The sequence below is a fragment of the Equus caballus genome, chromosome 3 (genome assembly GCF_041296265.1).
Source record: "Equus caballus isolate H_3958 breed thoroughbred chromosome 3, TB-T2T, whole genome shotgun sequence".
Classification (NCBI taxonomy): Eukaryota; Metazoa; Chordata; class Mammalia; order Perissodactyla; family Equidae; genus Equus; species Equus caballus.
The window spans coordinates 1,279,918-1,295,414 of record NC_091686.1 but is presented as its reverse complement, the minus strand read 5'-3'; positions in this window follow the sequence as shown (position 1 = coordinate 1,295,414).

The window sequence follows — 15,497 nt, the reverse complement described above, 5'->3', positions numbered from 1 at the left end:
GTAAAATGGGCTAGTAAAGTAGCTACCTCATGGGGTTGCCACGAGGATGGAAGGAAAGAATGTCTCGAGTTTTAGTTCATGCCTGAGGCATAGCAAGTGTGCAATAAATGTTGGCTACCGCAGCTGCCGCTGTTGTGCAACACGATGGCACGTGTGTAAAGGTCGTGGGATTATGTGCATTCCATTCCCATTTTTTTTCTGGCATTATTTGTTCAACAAATTTAAAAAATCAAAACAAAAATTTACCTCCATAACAATAAACAAATATTTATAAACAAATTGTTGTATTATAATGGAATTTTTGTAAACATTGAGGTCTTCTGGCTAAATTGTTGGTTTAGGGCAGTGGTTCTCAAAGTGTGGTACCAGGATCAGCAGCATCAGCATCACCTACAAGGTTGTTAGAAATGCAGATTCTCAGGTCCCACCCCAGACCTTCTTGATCAGAAACTCGGGGTGAGGGGTGGAGTCCAGCAATCTGTGTTTTAACAAGCCCTGTGGGGGATTCTATTCTGATACCTGCTAAATGGTTCTCAATATTGGCTGCACATTGGAATCATTCTAGGGGCTTAAGAAATAATAATGCCTGGCGCCACCCAGATCAATTCAACCAGATGCTCCAAGGATAGCGCTCAGGCACCGGGAATTTTTGAAAGCTACCAGGTGATCCTAGTGTGCAGCCCAAACTGAGAACCACTGATTTAGAGAGATTACTATACAGAGAGGCCAAATTAGATGGACGGGGCAGGTAGCCTTACTGGCAACATTTTAACCTTATTCCATCATCCTTGGTTTCCACAGGACCCTGTTGTGCCTATTCTTAATTGATTCCAAATCCAGGAGAGAAGAGGGGTGATTGATAAGGCTCTTCCACGCCTTCCAGACACATGTGGATAGATCTTTAGATCAGGCAGAAAAAGAGAAGAGAGAGGTTTGATGTGGTAATGTGAGCCAGTAGGATATGATTCTCTCAACCTTTGAGAAAACTTCCTCTTTATAAAATGAGGTCTGGGTGCATTGGATCAAGGAAAATGTGGTATTTTCTTAGGAGCCAGACCAGAGAGAGTCCTGGATTCTCTCAATTTTCAACCCATACCCTCCTCTCCTTTGAGATTCGAGCTGGGTCTCATCAGAGGCCAAGGAACTTTCTACAAGTTTCAGTTCTTGGCAGATTTTCTGGGTTCATGTTGGCTACTTGCTGACAAATTTCTATCAAGAAATGACAAAGAAATAAACACTCCTGATTTGATTTGATTTCCCTTCACTCCAATTTTCTCACTTTGCTTTTATCCTGTCGAATCGTTCATATTTTTAAATCCTCCTCAAATCCTCTTTTAGAATTCAGTGGGGTAAAATAAATAAGAACTTATAAAAGCCAATCATTCATGTTCTACATTTGTTTTTTTTTTTTATTGAATCCTTCATTTATTCAACCAGGAAGCATTTATTCAGTTCATTTTAAGAAATTTCTATTGAGAACCTCTAGGTGCGCTCTGAAAGCCACAAAAGAAACACAAGTGGTAATACCCTTCCTTTCTTTAAGAAATATAGTTACCATTGTTATTGGATGGAAAGAGAAACACCTGAAACCAATAAGGAACAGTATGCGATAAAGTACTGAGCTGAGTACAAGCAAATGTGAGAGAACGAACGTATGTTGAGCGCTTACTGCAAACCAGGCATGGGCTAGTGTTTTCCGTACACCGTCCCACGTGTTTCTGATGCCACCCTCTAAGGAGTAATTAGGGCAGTCCAGCTTCGTGGGTCAGAACCTGAGCTCTGGGGTCTGCCCGAACAACTGACTTAACCTCTTGGTGCCTCACAGGTACGATGGGGGCAATGATAATCCTACTCAGTGGGCTGTCCTGAGTATCAAATTCAAGTACAGCCTGTGGCACAGTGTTCAACAAATGTAAGTAATCTTAATTACTTAACACACTTCAGTGCCTGGCCCATAGCAGCTGTTTACTATTGCTAGATGGCGTTTTAATTCCATTTTGAAGATGTGAAAACTGAGGTTGAGAGAAGTTAATGCTATCATGTTATCATGACATAGTTAGACACCAAAACCTGTGCGCTTTCTTCTCTTTTGCTTGTAAAATCAAGTGCTGAAATATTTAGCATAGGACCCAAGCAATTTACTGTTTTCTTTGCCTTATAAAAATACTTAACAAACTGAAGGTCAAACTCACATGGTAAGTTTTATTTCTTTCTTGATTTTTAGTAAAGGGATCGGTTGTAAGAAACATCCAGTTCCTCTGGTGACAGATCAACCCAGACTCCCCAGAGCAGGAACTCTAAGCCTCTGCAGGTGTGTTCACCGGGCCTCCAATGCTCCTCCCCTCCCACCAAGGCCAACTCCCTTCCTGCCTCTGAGCAGGAAAGCCCACTTCCCCCTCTCTTTCTTGTTCCTCCTCTTCCCAGTCCCATACCTCCCCATACTCCAAGGCCCAGCCCAGGCCCTTTCTTCTGTGACTCCATCTCCCCCACTCCTCCCTCTCCACTTCTCAGAGCCCACGCAGCCCCAGTCAGGGCTTGTAACTACAGCAAACCTTTGCTCACTGTGCACAGCACCCACTGTATTATCTCATTGAATCCTCAAACCCACCTTGATTTTGTGATCCCCACTTCACGGATGAAGAAACTTGGCCTCAGAGGGGTTAAGAAACGTGTTGGAGGTCCCATATCTAGAGACTGGAAGCACTGACCCTAAACCCGCTTCTCTCGCCTCGTGACGCAATGCCCGCATTTTGTGTTCATTTGTCCTGGCCCTCCCGCTAGACTTGGTTCCTTGATTTCAGTGAGCACAGGAATGGGACACAGTGGAACTACACATTTAGGACCTGACAGAGCAGTCCCGCTGACAGGGCTCTATGCTCTGACAGAACAGTCCTTCCCGTCACAAACCCAGCTTGTACAATTGAAGGAACCCCACTGGGCGCTGACATTGGGGATACTACAAAGACCTTCATGATAAAAAGCAGAGACCAGTGTCCCCCAGCCCCAACCCAGCCTTCTAAGTTGCCCCCTTTCTTCTCTACTTCTATCCAAAATCTGAGGTCTCATGAAGGCTTATCTGGTTTAATTCTTGAGCAGCACGAGTTCATTCTGGACTTCCTTTATTTATTTAAAAGTATTTAATGAGCATCTACTATGTGTGTGGTCTGTACTAGGTGCAACAACATAACGATGAGCAAAAAGAGACACACTCCTTGCCCTCCTGGAATAGAGCCACGTAATCAGGGAATCCCGCAAATCCATTATGATAAGGGCTGTGACTGAGAGGCACGAGGTGCTCTGAGGGGGCTCACAGAGGGACTTGGCTTGTCTGGGAGGTAAAGGAAAGCCTGCCTTGAGGGTGGGATAACTGAGCAGAGATCTGAACAAGAGTAAACATCATCTAAAACAAGGGAGGTGGTACAGAACGCAGAGCAAACAACGTGTGCAAAACCTTTGACGCGACCTCACACAAACAGGCTAAGGGAAGGCAAGGCAGGAGGTGTGGCTGGAGAAGCAGGCCGGATTGGGATCAGACCAGGAATGGCCTTATGGACATGTTAAGGATTTGGGTTCTTTTCTTAAAATCAATTGGAAAATCCTGAAGGTTCTTAGGCAGAGGGTAACATAGTTAGATTTATGTTTTGGAAAGCTTGCAACAATGAAAACAGATTGGGGCCATGCACAAGGCAGACCAGTAGTCTCAGGCAGGAAGATGATGTGGCCCAGGGTACTGGTGATGGGGTGCAAACAAGCAGACCAATGGGAGATATTCAAGTGATATAATTGCAGTGATTAATGATAGAGTGGATAGGAGAGGGCCCGGAGAAAGACTTGTCGAAGAAGACACCTGGATTTTTTGTTTGATTGTTGGTGGATGGGGCCACCATTCATGGAGATGGGAATCTTGGAAGAAGAAAAGCTTCTAAGGGGAAATACTGAGTTCAGATTTTGACAGGCTGCATTTGAGGAGCCTTTGACACATCCTCATGGAGATGTCAGGAAGGCAGTTAGGCATACAGGTTTGAGGATCTTCAAACTAGAGTTTGTGAGTCATCTGCCATGAGGAGGTAATTGAAGTCATGGGCATGGATGAAATTCATAGGAGATTAAAGACTGAGAATGGAAACTGGATTGGTCTAAGCCTGAGTTTCCTCAATATTTAATGGCCAAGAGAAACCTGTAAAAAGAGACATAATTCTTAGAGTAGTAGGAAGAAAATGAAGATGAGGAAGGGAGCATTTTATGGATGATCTCTTAATGCAGAGTCATTGGGGCCTTACCTGAGCTTTGCAGTGGAGTGATACCAAGAGCAGTAGAAACAGAATCTGTTGTCATCAGTGATTTTCATGGCTATGAATGTCAGAAACCCCACGTTGCAGTACCCACCAAACTCTAATAACCTTGGTCTTGGTATCTGAGTCCAAGCCAAGCTGTTTGAAAGAAAGCTGGTTTCACCTGACCTATTTCTAGCATTCCAATCTGGCAGAAGAGGAAAAGACAGAAGAATTTGAATTGGTTGATAATCTTTGATCTAAGGGTCAAGACAAGAAAGCGAGGAATTATCTGCAGCTGAAACGAAATCACTCTCTAAACCAAAGGTGGTGAGTTCCCAGGTAGATGCAATGTGTACACCTAATGAAGAGTCCATCTGTTACAAGATGAATTGTGGCAAAGCTCTGAGAGCATCGCAGCAGCCTGTGACAAGACCACTTTGTCCCTTCAAGCATGTTATAAAGACCTGGGAAAGGCTTCATTTTGCACCTGACATTAAAGCACCATTAAAGGATTCTGAATACAATCTCAAAGCCAGGCAATTCTGAGGATGGCAGGAGTCGCGAACTCATCCTATCACTCTTAGAGGGACAGAAAACATAAGAAAAAAGAACAAAGGTCTGTTTAAAGAACAGAAAGGTCCAGGAATGAAAGAGGAGGAATGTAACTGCATGTGGAATCTCAGCTTAAAATAGCACACAGTGTGCCTGGCATCCTGTGAAGGAGCAACAGGCTGAAGCATCTGTGCTCAAACATGCTGTCACGTGGCTGTGAGGATCGAGCCCCTCCTTCAACAACTCTGGGTGCAGGCAATTACCAGCAACCTGGGACAGGAAGGGGCTCTCTGTCAGCCATACTCTCTTCCTGGTGTGTTCTGAGACTCCACAGTTCACACCCAATTCATATAACAATTGGGCTGAGCACCCCTCCCTTTTGGATGGCTAATAAGTTCATCTCCCATCATGGAGGAAGGGCAGATGTCCCATGGTGGTGGTGAGAGAGAGAGAGGAGCAGGGCCATGGCTGCTCCATCATTAAGAATGGTGCAGTGGCTACCATTTATTAAGGGTCTACTGTGCACCAGAAACTGTGCCAAAGACTTTATATAGGTTCTCTCTAATCCTCATAAGAACCCTGAGAGTTAGGCACTATTTGCCTCCATTTTGCAGATAAGGAAACTGAGTCCAGGAAAGATTAAATGATTGTCCAAGTCTGGCTCCAAGGTCCAGCCTCCATGGACTGCACTCTAGATTGATATCTGTCTGTGGATGCAGTGTATAACATCAAGAAGAAGCATTAGAAAGTAAACCCAGTGGAGAGGATGTCCATTATTGTCTGTTAATTCAGCATCCATTGTCCCTTTTGGAAAATTGCCTCTCCCCCACTGGGTTAAATCAGGCTGGAATGGAAATCTAGTCACCTGCCCTCCACCATGGAAGCTGTAAGAGGAGTCTATAGGATCTGCCAGATCTCTCTTCCACTCCCCACAGACGAGGGTTAGGCTCGGGACCTAAGCGTGGCCAGCCAGGGTCTCTCCTCTGGGATATTGACTCCTGAGTTGAGGAGCAAGGACAGAGTCAGTTGTAGAGTTCATTCATTCCAGCAGTAGAACCCAGGTGATACTACTGAGCACTTCCTTGCTGTTCCAAGCCGGATTTCTCAACCTCTCCTCCTCCAATAATTTCTCTATTCCTTGCAACCAGTTTCCGTTGCTCGGTATCAAAGAGACCTAACTAAAAAAAACTTGGTATGTAAAAGAGTTTTGATGTTTTATAAAACAAAAGGAGAATTTTGGAAAACATTTCAGAGAACATATAAGGGAGTGGGGGGCATATAGGCCCTTGGTGGGAGGGCGCACCCAATGATTGCTGTGACCAATAGAATACGGCAGAAGTGATGCTGTGCCAGTTCTGGGCATTGCCCCTAACGGGCCCGGAATCTCCCATTTTTTGCCTTTCAGAACACTTACTCATGAGACACTCCCTCTTGGAACCTGGCCACGAAGCTGTGCAAAACCAATTCACACGAAGAGGCCATGTGAAGTCGTCCAGTCAACAGCCCCAATGGAGCTCCCGGCTGCCAGCCAACACCGACTGCCAGCCATGGAGAGCACCGTCTTGGATGTCTAGCCCCAGTGAGCCTTCAGATGGCCCAGCTGCATCTGACTGCAGCCATATAAGAGACTGTAAGTGAGATTCTCCTGGACAACCTACGGAAGTGTGAGCGATAATAATAAGTTTTTGTTTTAGGCCAATGGTTTTGGGGCGGTTTGTTATGCAGCAATAGATAACCAGAACAGAATGTTTAGAATCAGGATTGCTGGATGGAAGGAAAGGAAATCTTATGGTTTGACAGATACTGTCAAATCTCCTCCCTGAAGCCTGTACCAATTCACATCTCCACCAAGGGTAGACGACAATGAAGATGGGATTCTTTAGCCAAGTCCCTTGTCTTTATCATAGCTGTAAGCAACAAAGGGCACTCATGTATCACCTACCGGCACTCATTATTTCAAAACTCTTGTCAAGAAAAAAAAATGGAAGAAAAGATATTTGAAAAGAAGGGCAGGCTGTTCTGAATTCCTTTTAACACCTACAATATATTTTTGGTCCATCACTCAAGTTACTTGGGGTCCTGAAAGTAAATTATGCCATCATTTGTGACGAGGGTAACTAAGCAGTGGCTTCTAATAAACTCCATTTGATATGACAAGTGCTTGCTTGAGGGGCCATAGGGATGGCTGAGATAGGAATGGAGCAGAGTCGACAGTGCCTCCCATAAACAGATTAGGCCTGCTGCTGCTTTTCTGCAAACTTGGAGAAGCTCAACATTGCCTCCGCACGTTGATCTTAAAGCTGGGCCATTCCTGCACGTGCGTTTCTTTACTTACCAGCCTTTGTCTGTTCCAGGAGACTGCCTCCATCCCTGTTAACTTCAGTTCCCAGCTCCTTTATGATATGACTCTGCAGGAAGTAGGAGTTTTTCCTCCCTTCCTTCTTTACATCTCAATACACTTCCCAGATGGTTTCATTACCATAGTGTGTGTGTGTGTGTGTATGTCTTCATGTGTGTGTGTGATTTCCAGATGCTGAAATTCCTAGATCTCTGAAAGAAAACTGGAAATTAAAGTAGTTGAGGCAAGGAGGAGGGTGAAGTGGGGCCTGGGAATGGAAGGAAGGGGAGTGAAGAGAAGAGAGGTGACCCCCATAAGAGGAAGCAGACAGTTCCTTCATCCCAGCCGCCGACTGAGATAGCTAAGGAGAGAAGTCTTTCTTACACAGAATGATTAGATAATGTTGCAGGACCTGGACTACGACAAAGACTCCCTCCTTGACCAAACTTTAGGCAGGCTCCTCTAAGCCTTCTTTTCCACTCGGCCTTGACCCGGCCCCATCCTGTCTTTGGCCTGCCCAGACCAGTCTAAGCAAAGAATCCTGTTATGTCAACCCCCTACCCTTGAAATACGATCCAGTTCTTCATCCCCCACCTTTGATGTCTAAGTCCTTGGCCTACTTTCAGAAAGAATCCCACTAGGTCATTCTAGCAAGAGTCTCCCTGTGCTTCACGTCTCCTCTTAACAATTTTCCATCCGCTGATCCTTCACCCTGCTCCTTGGTTATGAATCCCCACTTGTCCTTGCGGTCTTTGGAGTTGAACCCAATCTCTCTCTCGCCTATGGCAATACTCCTATTGCAACAGTCTTAAATAGTCTTCTTTACTGTGTTAACAAGCATCAGAATAATTTTTTCTTTAACTAAACATTAAGGTGTGGAAGGTCCTGTGCCCCCTTGTGCACCTGGCAAAATTTCATTCATCCTTCAATTCCAAGGTCACCTTGTTTTCCTTCTTTCCCTGAGGACCCCACACCTCCCCCAACAGAAGGAAAAGCTCTCATTTTAGCACTTGTCACATAGTGCTATGGTTAGTTTTTTTTTTTTTTTTTTTTTTGAGGAAGATTAGCCCTGAGCTAATATCCACTGCCAATCCTCCTCTTTTGGTTGAGGAAGACTGGCCCTGAGCTAACATCCATGCCCATCTTCCTCTACTTTATATGCAGGACACCTACCACAGCATGGCTTGCCAAGCGGTGCCATGTCCGCACCTGGGATCCGAACCGGTCAACCCCAGGCCGCCGAAGTGGAACATGTGCACTTAACCACTGCACCACGGGGCCGGCCCCAGTGGTTGGTTTTTTTACAGGTCTGTCTCCTCTGCTGTGAGCTCCTGGAGGAAAGAATGTGCCTCTATGTCTTTGTGTCCCCAGCACCCAGCACAGGCCTGGCACAGAGAGTAGGCTCACTTCACGATTGTTAACTGAACTACTTTACTGCGGAGTCAAGACCTTAGGCTGTGCTATGGACTGAGTGTTTGTGTCCACCTAAATTTGTGTACTGAAACCTAATCCTCAGTGGAACAGCATTTGCAGGCAGGGTCGTTGGAAAGTAATTAGGTCATGAGGGTGGAGCCTTCATGAATGGGATTAGTGCCCTTATAATAAGAGACATGAGGGGGATGACCTCTCTCTGCCGTGCAAGGACAAGACAGCAAGAAGGCAGCATCTGAAAACCAGGAAGAGTGTCCTCCCCAGGAACCAAACTGGCCAGCACCTTGATCTTGGACTTCCCAGCCTCCAGAACTATGAGGAGTAAATTTCTGATGTTTAAGCCACATAGGCTAAGGCGTTTTGTTATAGCAACCAGGACGGACCCAGAAGGCTCAAAGCACAGGGAGACCTTTCTTGGTTGGGGGAGTAGCGGAGGGCTTCATGGACGATGCAGAGGGATCAGGTGGGCAGAGAGCAGTGAGAAGGACACCGCTGAAGTGGGGGCAGCATAAACAAATGGGAGACAGTGAAATAGTCATGTGGGGAAATGGCTCATCACACATCATTCAGTATCTACAAACAGCAACCCATTCAAGATTTGAGCAATTTGCTTCATATAAATTATAACAATCAAAAGTGGACCTATTATAAGATTATTTCCTGATATCCAAGTTAGGGAAACATGGTGGTTGTCATGACAGACAGAAACAAGGACCTGAAATGCTGGCAAGATTGTAGACATACGGCCTGTTGTCTCTGCACATGGTGCAGTCTGGACATCCTCCGCTCACCCCACAGCGCCCCAAGTCCTTAAGACCTTCCAGTCTAGCTCTGCAGCTAACTCAAGTCTCTGGGACCCCCCAGCTGGGTGTGGAAAGGAGACATCTACTGCAGGGATCTACTCCATGGTGGTGGAAGGCAGTTACCAGGCCTTGGCAAGGCAGGAACTCCACAGGTGTGTCAACTCCAGGACATCCTAAGGAAATCAGCTGGACTAGAAAAGAGGGTCTGTGTGATAAAAATTTGGGATGGGGTTGGATCACTGAGGTTGACCAGATGAAGGCCCAGCAGGGTGCCTGTACAAGATATGACAACAGCTTTCAGGCAGGAGAGAGCCTGTATTGGACAATTCCTTTAACTTGGGGCTCTGGGTTCCCTAGGGGTGTATCTTGCACCTCTGCTAGAAATGCCTTCCGAAGGAAGAGGACCAGAGAGAGCAAGTCCAAGCAATCTGGGGCTCAGTTGCAGAACCGCTTTCTATGCAAAGATGTGCTGTTGTGAGCAGTTTAATGACCTGCCTCCTCTCATTACAGAGGCTGCCCTTCCTCACCACCCAGAGGAGCAGAAACTTCAGCAGCTCCTGAGTACGGTGGCAGGTGCACATCAAGATTTCCAGGCCTCCAGATGGGGCTGTGCCGACTGGCCCTAATTGCCATTTTGAGAAGTGGAACAGACCTGTCTCATCTCAAAGGGCCTATGCTGGGCGATGGAACATGCGCCCCAGCTGCCTCTCCTGGCAATAAGCTATTAGAGCAGCACACAGGGGAGGGAAGGAAGGGGAGCTGGCAAAGGTGAGTGTTTAACAGTCACGCCAATCTCGTAGTACGAGATTTGTACGAGTTACAACTCTTCTGGCTGCAATTACTGATCCTCACTGGAGTGAGCATTGGCCAAAAGAAGAAACAATGGGAAGAATATAGAAGTGTTGTATGGAACCCACCGGATTTCAGGGACAGAACAGAGCCAGGGCCTGAAGCCCTGTAGGGAGCTCAGAGGGCCCTCTCTCTCTCAACCTCATCTCTGCTTCTTTCGGCATGTCTACTTTATTCTTTTTTCCCCCAACAGAGTAGCCAACTCCGCTTTCCTGTCTACAAGGCAGAGTGGCAGTCACCAACAGCTCCTCAGTTCACATGGCCTCCTTTCGACAGAGCAATCCAACTGAGCTTGCCCTCTCTTAGTCCCAGTCTGTGTTTAGAGGGATGCAACCGATTGGCCCAGCTAGCTTAGGCCACGGTGGACCAACCACCAACTGTGGCCTGTGGGGCGTGGCCATGCTATATGAAAATGACTCCTCTCACTGTGAAAAAGAAGCTGGGAGTGGGGAGGGGACAGTTATGAGAGAAGGGTCACTACACAGTGAACTGGGACATACCCAAGATTGTCCTCTATGGCCTCACCATGTAGGCACCTAGTACATAAAATCCTCTTCTTTGATGTCACTGGATGATTATCCTATATTTCCCAAGCTGCATTCATTCACAAACCACCTTGACAATTCTTGCCATCTCTGAGTCCCACGTCTCCTGTTATCTACATAATTTTTTTAAAAATTAGCTCTTGTTTTATTAAGTAAGTTTTGGCCTTGACCTAAACAATAATGGTCATAAAATTGTGATTTTGGTGTGTTTTAAATATTTTCTAGCATAAATTATAATAAGTGCACGCCATTAAAATAAAAAGGGTTTGTCCATGAATTCCTGAAATGGTCCCATGTACCCCGCCGACATGAGTACCACCCTTTGGGATGTTGCCCTCAGAAGTTCTCAGTAAGAGGCTAGCAAAGAATGGTGGTTCTTAGAGCCAGGCAGGCCTGAGTTCAACTTCCCTTTCTAGGCTATTCAATATTTGGCAAGTCACAAAACCACTGTAAGCCTCAATTTTTTCATTTCTTAAAATTCTTTTCAACTGAGATATAACTGTCATATACGTTGTGTAAGTTCAAGGAGCACAAAGTGTTGACGGGATACATCTGTACCGTGCAGTGTGATTACCACTGCAGTGTTAGCCAATGCTCCTATCACATCACATAATTATCTTTTTTTTCCTGTGATGAGAACATTTAGTTCTAGTCTCTCCGCAACTTTGAAGTACAATGGATGAATGGGTAAAGAAGATGTGGTAAATATATACACTGGAATGTTATTCAGCCATGAGAAAGAAGGAAATCCTGCCATTTTCAACAACATGGCTGGACCTCGAGGGCATTATGCTACCCGAGCAAGTCAGGCAGAGAAAGACAAAGCCTGTATGATCTCACTTACGCGTGGAATCTGAGAAAGCCGAACTCGAACGTGGAGGAACTGGGACAAGAAGATGGTTTCTGGGGCCTGGGGGTGGGGGAATTGGGGAGCTGTTGTTTAAGGGGACAAAGTTGCAACTAGAAGATGAGTATGTTCTAGAGAGTTCATGCACAGCACGGTGATTATAGCTTTTGCACTTGTAAAGCGAGGGCAAACAGTACCCACCTCAGAGGGGCTTATGAGGCTTAAACGGGCTGAAGCTTAAACGGGGCTCCAGCCCACTGCTGCTGGCAAGGGAACGCGGGCCCCTGACAGCTCACCACGGCTGGCTGCACCTCGGCACCATCCTGTGCCCACACCTCAGAAATCACCCCCCAGCCCTCAAGGTGAAGCCGACTCCGGGGGGAGAAAGCGCTCCAAGAGAAAGAACACTGGCACAGCAGCTCCGCGTGCTGGTTCAAGTGTTGGGAGTTGGCAGAGCCAGATATAACGACCAGTTCTGCCATTTACTGGCTGGGTGACCTTGGGAAAGTGGCTTCAGTTCTCTGAGCTTCTGTTTCTTCATCTGTAAAAACAATGATAATAACACCTACTCCCGAAAGTTTTTTGTGAGGATCAAATGAGAGCAAGCCGGCCCTCCACAGCCTCACACCTGCCTTCATGCCAGCAGGGTAGGCACAGTGGTCACCTGCCTTTGGCTGTCATAACTGTGACCTTCCTGTACATGCCTTGACAAGAGCTGCCACTTCAGGGACGTGACAAGCTGAGCCGGCTGCTGGGGAGGGACTCCATGGGAGAACAGGCCTGACCATCAGCTTCAGGAGTTCTGACAGTAATGTGTCTAGCAATGAAAACAGTCATCATTTTCTACAGCGAAAAAGGAAGGAAAAAAAGCATCTCCCAAACCTTTGTAAATGAGAAATAATTGATGCATGAAGAAAGTCATTCCAGGGCGATATTGTTAGAATTCTATCCTGTCTGGCTATCAGAAGAACAGAGCAGGCAGAGAGAACTGTGGGGGGAGGGGATTCTCTCCTCCATCTGTGGCTTCAAAATAAACAGGAAATGGCTTCTCTTTAAATTTTGAAGCTATGTCCCTTCTCACTCAGGACCAGATGGGGAGGGAAAGAGATGGGAAGGCTCTGACCTGCTCACAGGGACCTGTTTCAATATTTTATTCTTATTTATAAAACCACGGGGGTGAGGGTGTTCCTTTTCTCTCAGATGCAAAGCTGACGCTCATGGGTTTGCCTTGGTGGGGGTAGGGGTCGGGGGAGAAACTGTACAAGGAAGGGGCTGTCAGCGGGGGGGTCCCTCAAAGATCTTGGGATTGGGCAGATTTAAGTCAGGACTGCAAACTTGAACGCCAACAGGGCCAGGCAGGCAATTTAAATAAATGAGCGAAGAATGCTACCAACTGGAGAGTCCATTCTCCGTCCACAAGGGGCAGCTGGGGCTCAACTCAGCCAGCTCCTCATGTCAGAAAATAGGCCCAGAATTGTCAGATCTTCCGATCTTTCCAGAGAAGGAAAAAATCTGGATTTGTACTTGTAATCTCATTTTAGTTCACAAATCAAGTATTTTTTAAAACACTAAACTGGCCAAAAAAGAAAATAGAAATCCATGGGCAACATTTGCTCCGGGGGAAACCAGTTTGCCGCCTCTGATTTAAGCATTTTGTCCTTGGCCTACTCTCCTGCTCACTGGGGTGTTTCCAGACTGTTCTGCTAGTGCGGAGTCACAGAGTGTTTTTCAAGAAGCCCTGTCTTGTGAGCAACACACACAGCACTGAAGGACACCTGCCCCTGTGTCATTAATAGGAGGATCCACATCCATACCTGCCCACCAGTCCTCTCCAGAACACCGGCGCCTCAAACACGCTCCATTTTTTAAGGAGGAATATTTTTCAGTCTCAGATGTGTTTTCAGCCAGGGTGTTCTTTTTGACACCAGCATAATCTACTGTGACATCAGCTGTTTGCTTGACAAATGACAAGGCAGGGTGGGTTCCCAGCCACAGGCTGGCCCACGGCTCCCTGCGTGTCCTCTGGAGACGCCAGGGAGCACTGGCCGCCTCCTCCCACCCTTGCAGGTTGCCTGATACACGGCTCTGCCCAAGGTGAAAGCTTTCGGCTTTTTGTCATAAATCCAAGAGCTGTATTTTTCTGTTTTAGTCATTTAAACATGCAACCTTGAGACGGCTGCAGCCTCCCCAGAGGGTGATGTGTTTTGACATCCGTATTTAAGGCTGACATGAGAAGGCTCCTGAGAAATAGGCCTGACGTGATCTCCACTGGAATGGACGGCACGCAGCACACGGCTGCTCCCTGGCTCAGCTTTCCACCAAGACTGTTCCCCTGAGTGAGGGACTCAGGCGTCTTACAGACATAAGTGACTGGAGGCCACGAGCACCTCCATAACCGTAATGGTAAAATGGGGGCGGTAATGCCCATTCTTTGGGGTCCTTACTGGGGTTAACTGGAAAAATCTATGTATAATATGTGGTTTTACAAGAGGATATCAACCATTGGTTCCGTTCTGTTTCTTATCTAGAAAATTATATCCCCAAATCATGAAACAGATGGAGAAGGAAGAAGTATATTACATTTTAAACTTAAATATTTTAAACTTTAAACATTTTAAACTTAAACATTTTACACTTTATTATTAGAGTTTGTATAAATATCTTTTCATAAAATCAGAGTATCTTGGATTTATCCAACACCTTTCTTCATTAGGAACTCATAGTTTCCGTTTTGTTCGTTCGTTCATCCTCACACAGTCACGGCTAAGTATATGCCCTGGGGGGTCACTTCTCTTCTCCAGGTTTCAGTTTGCTTCTCTGGGAAATGGGATAATGTGGTGCTCTATCTAATGCCCAGGAGCGGCCTAGGAAGAAAAGTGTGGTAGGCTATGTGAAAGCACTTTAAAGGATATGAAAAACAACATACAAAGACAAGCTATTGTCAGTTTGATTCCCCGCGTCCATTTGAGATTCTGCACAGTATCCTGTCCTCTTACATGACCGGCATGACTCGGGCCCTGCTCATCAGAAGCTAAGGTTGAATCCTTCTCGGTAACAAGCTGACAGTGGGGCGGAGGGGTGTGAGCGCTGGACCAGGGGCAGAAGGGCTGGCCACAGGGCTCCCTGGGGGCTGGCCGGTGAGCACCTGTTAGGCTTGTCCACCCCGTAACCCACTCTTGGCTCCGCTCCTTCTCTTGAATCCGCACCACTCAGTAAGCTCTGTTGGCTTCCCCTTCAAAGGGGATCCCCTCCACGACCACCTCACTATCCTAGCCACCGCCGTCTTTCACGACAGCCTCCTCACTGGTCCCTGCTTCTGCCTTTGCCCTGACAGTCTGCTCTCCATGCAACAGCCAGAAGCACTTTTCCCAGCATAGGTCAGATGAGGCCCCTCTGCTCTGCTCACAGCGCTCCAGCGGTCCTCTGCCTCCCTGAGCACGCAGCCAAGTCCACCGAGGCCCTCACGGACTTGCCTGAGCTGACCCCCAGGCCCTCTCCACCTTCTCTCACCCCAGCTACACAGACTACCCACGCACCTTGTATTTAATCTTCACAGCAGCCCTCCCAGGCGTAGATTCTGATATCGTTTTACTGATGAGGAAATTGCAGCTCAGAGAAGTAAAGTAACTTGTCCGACGTCACACAGTTAGGAATAGATGAAGTAGAGATTTGAATTCAAGCATCCCTTTACACTGGTCTTATTTATCTTTACCCTGTGTATTTATTTTATAAGCCACTTCAAATCCATTTTGGAATAGACAGGGAAGAAAGGAAGAAAGGCAGTGTAGCAGGCACAATTTGGGGCCTCGGACGAGCCATGTCTCTAGACCAAGATTCTTCAGAGTCCAGAAAAACCAT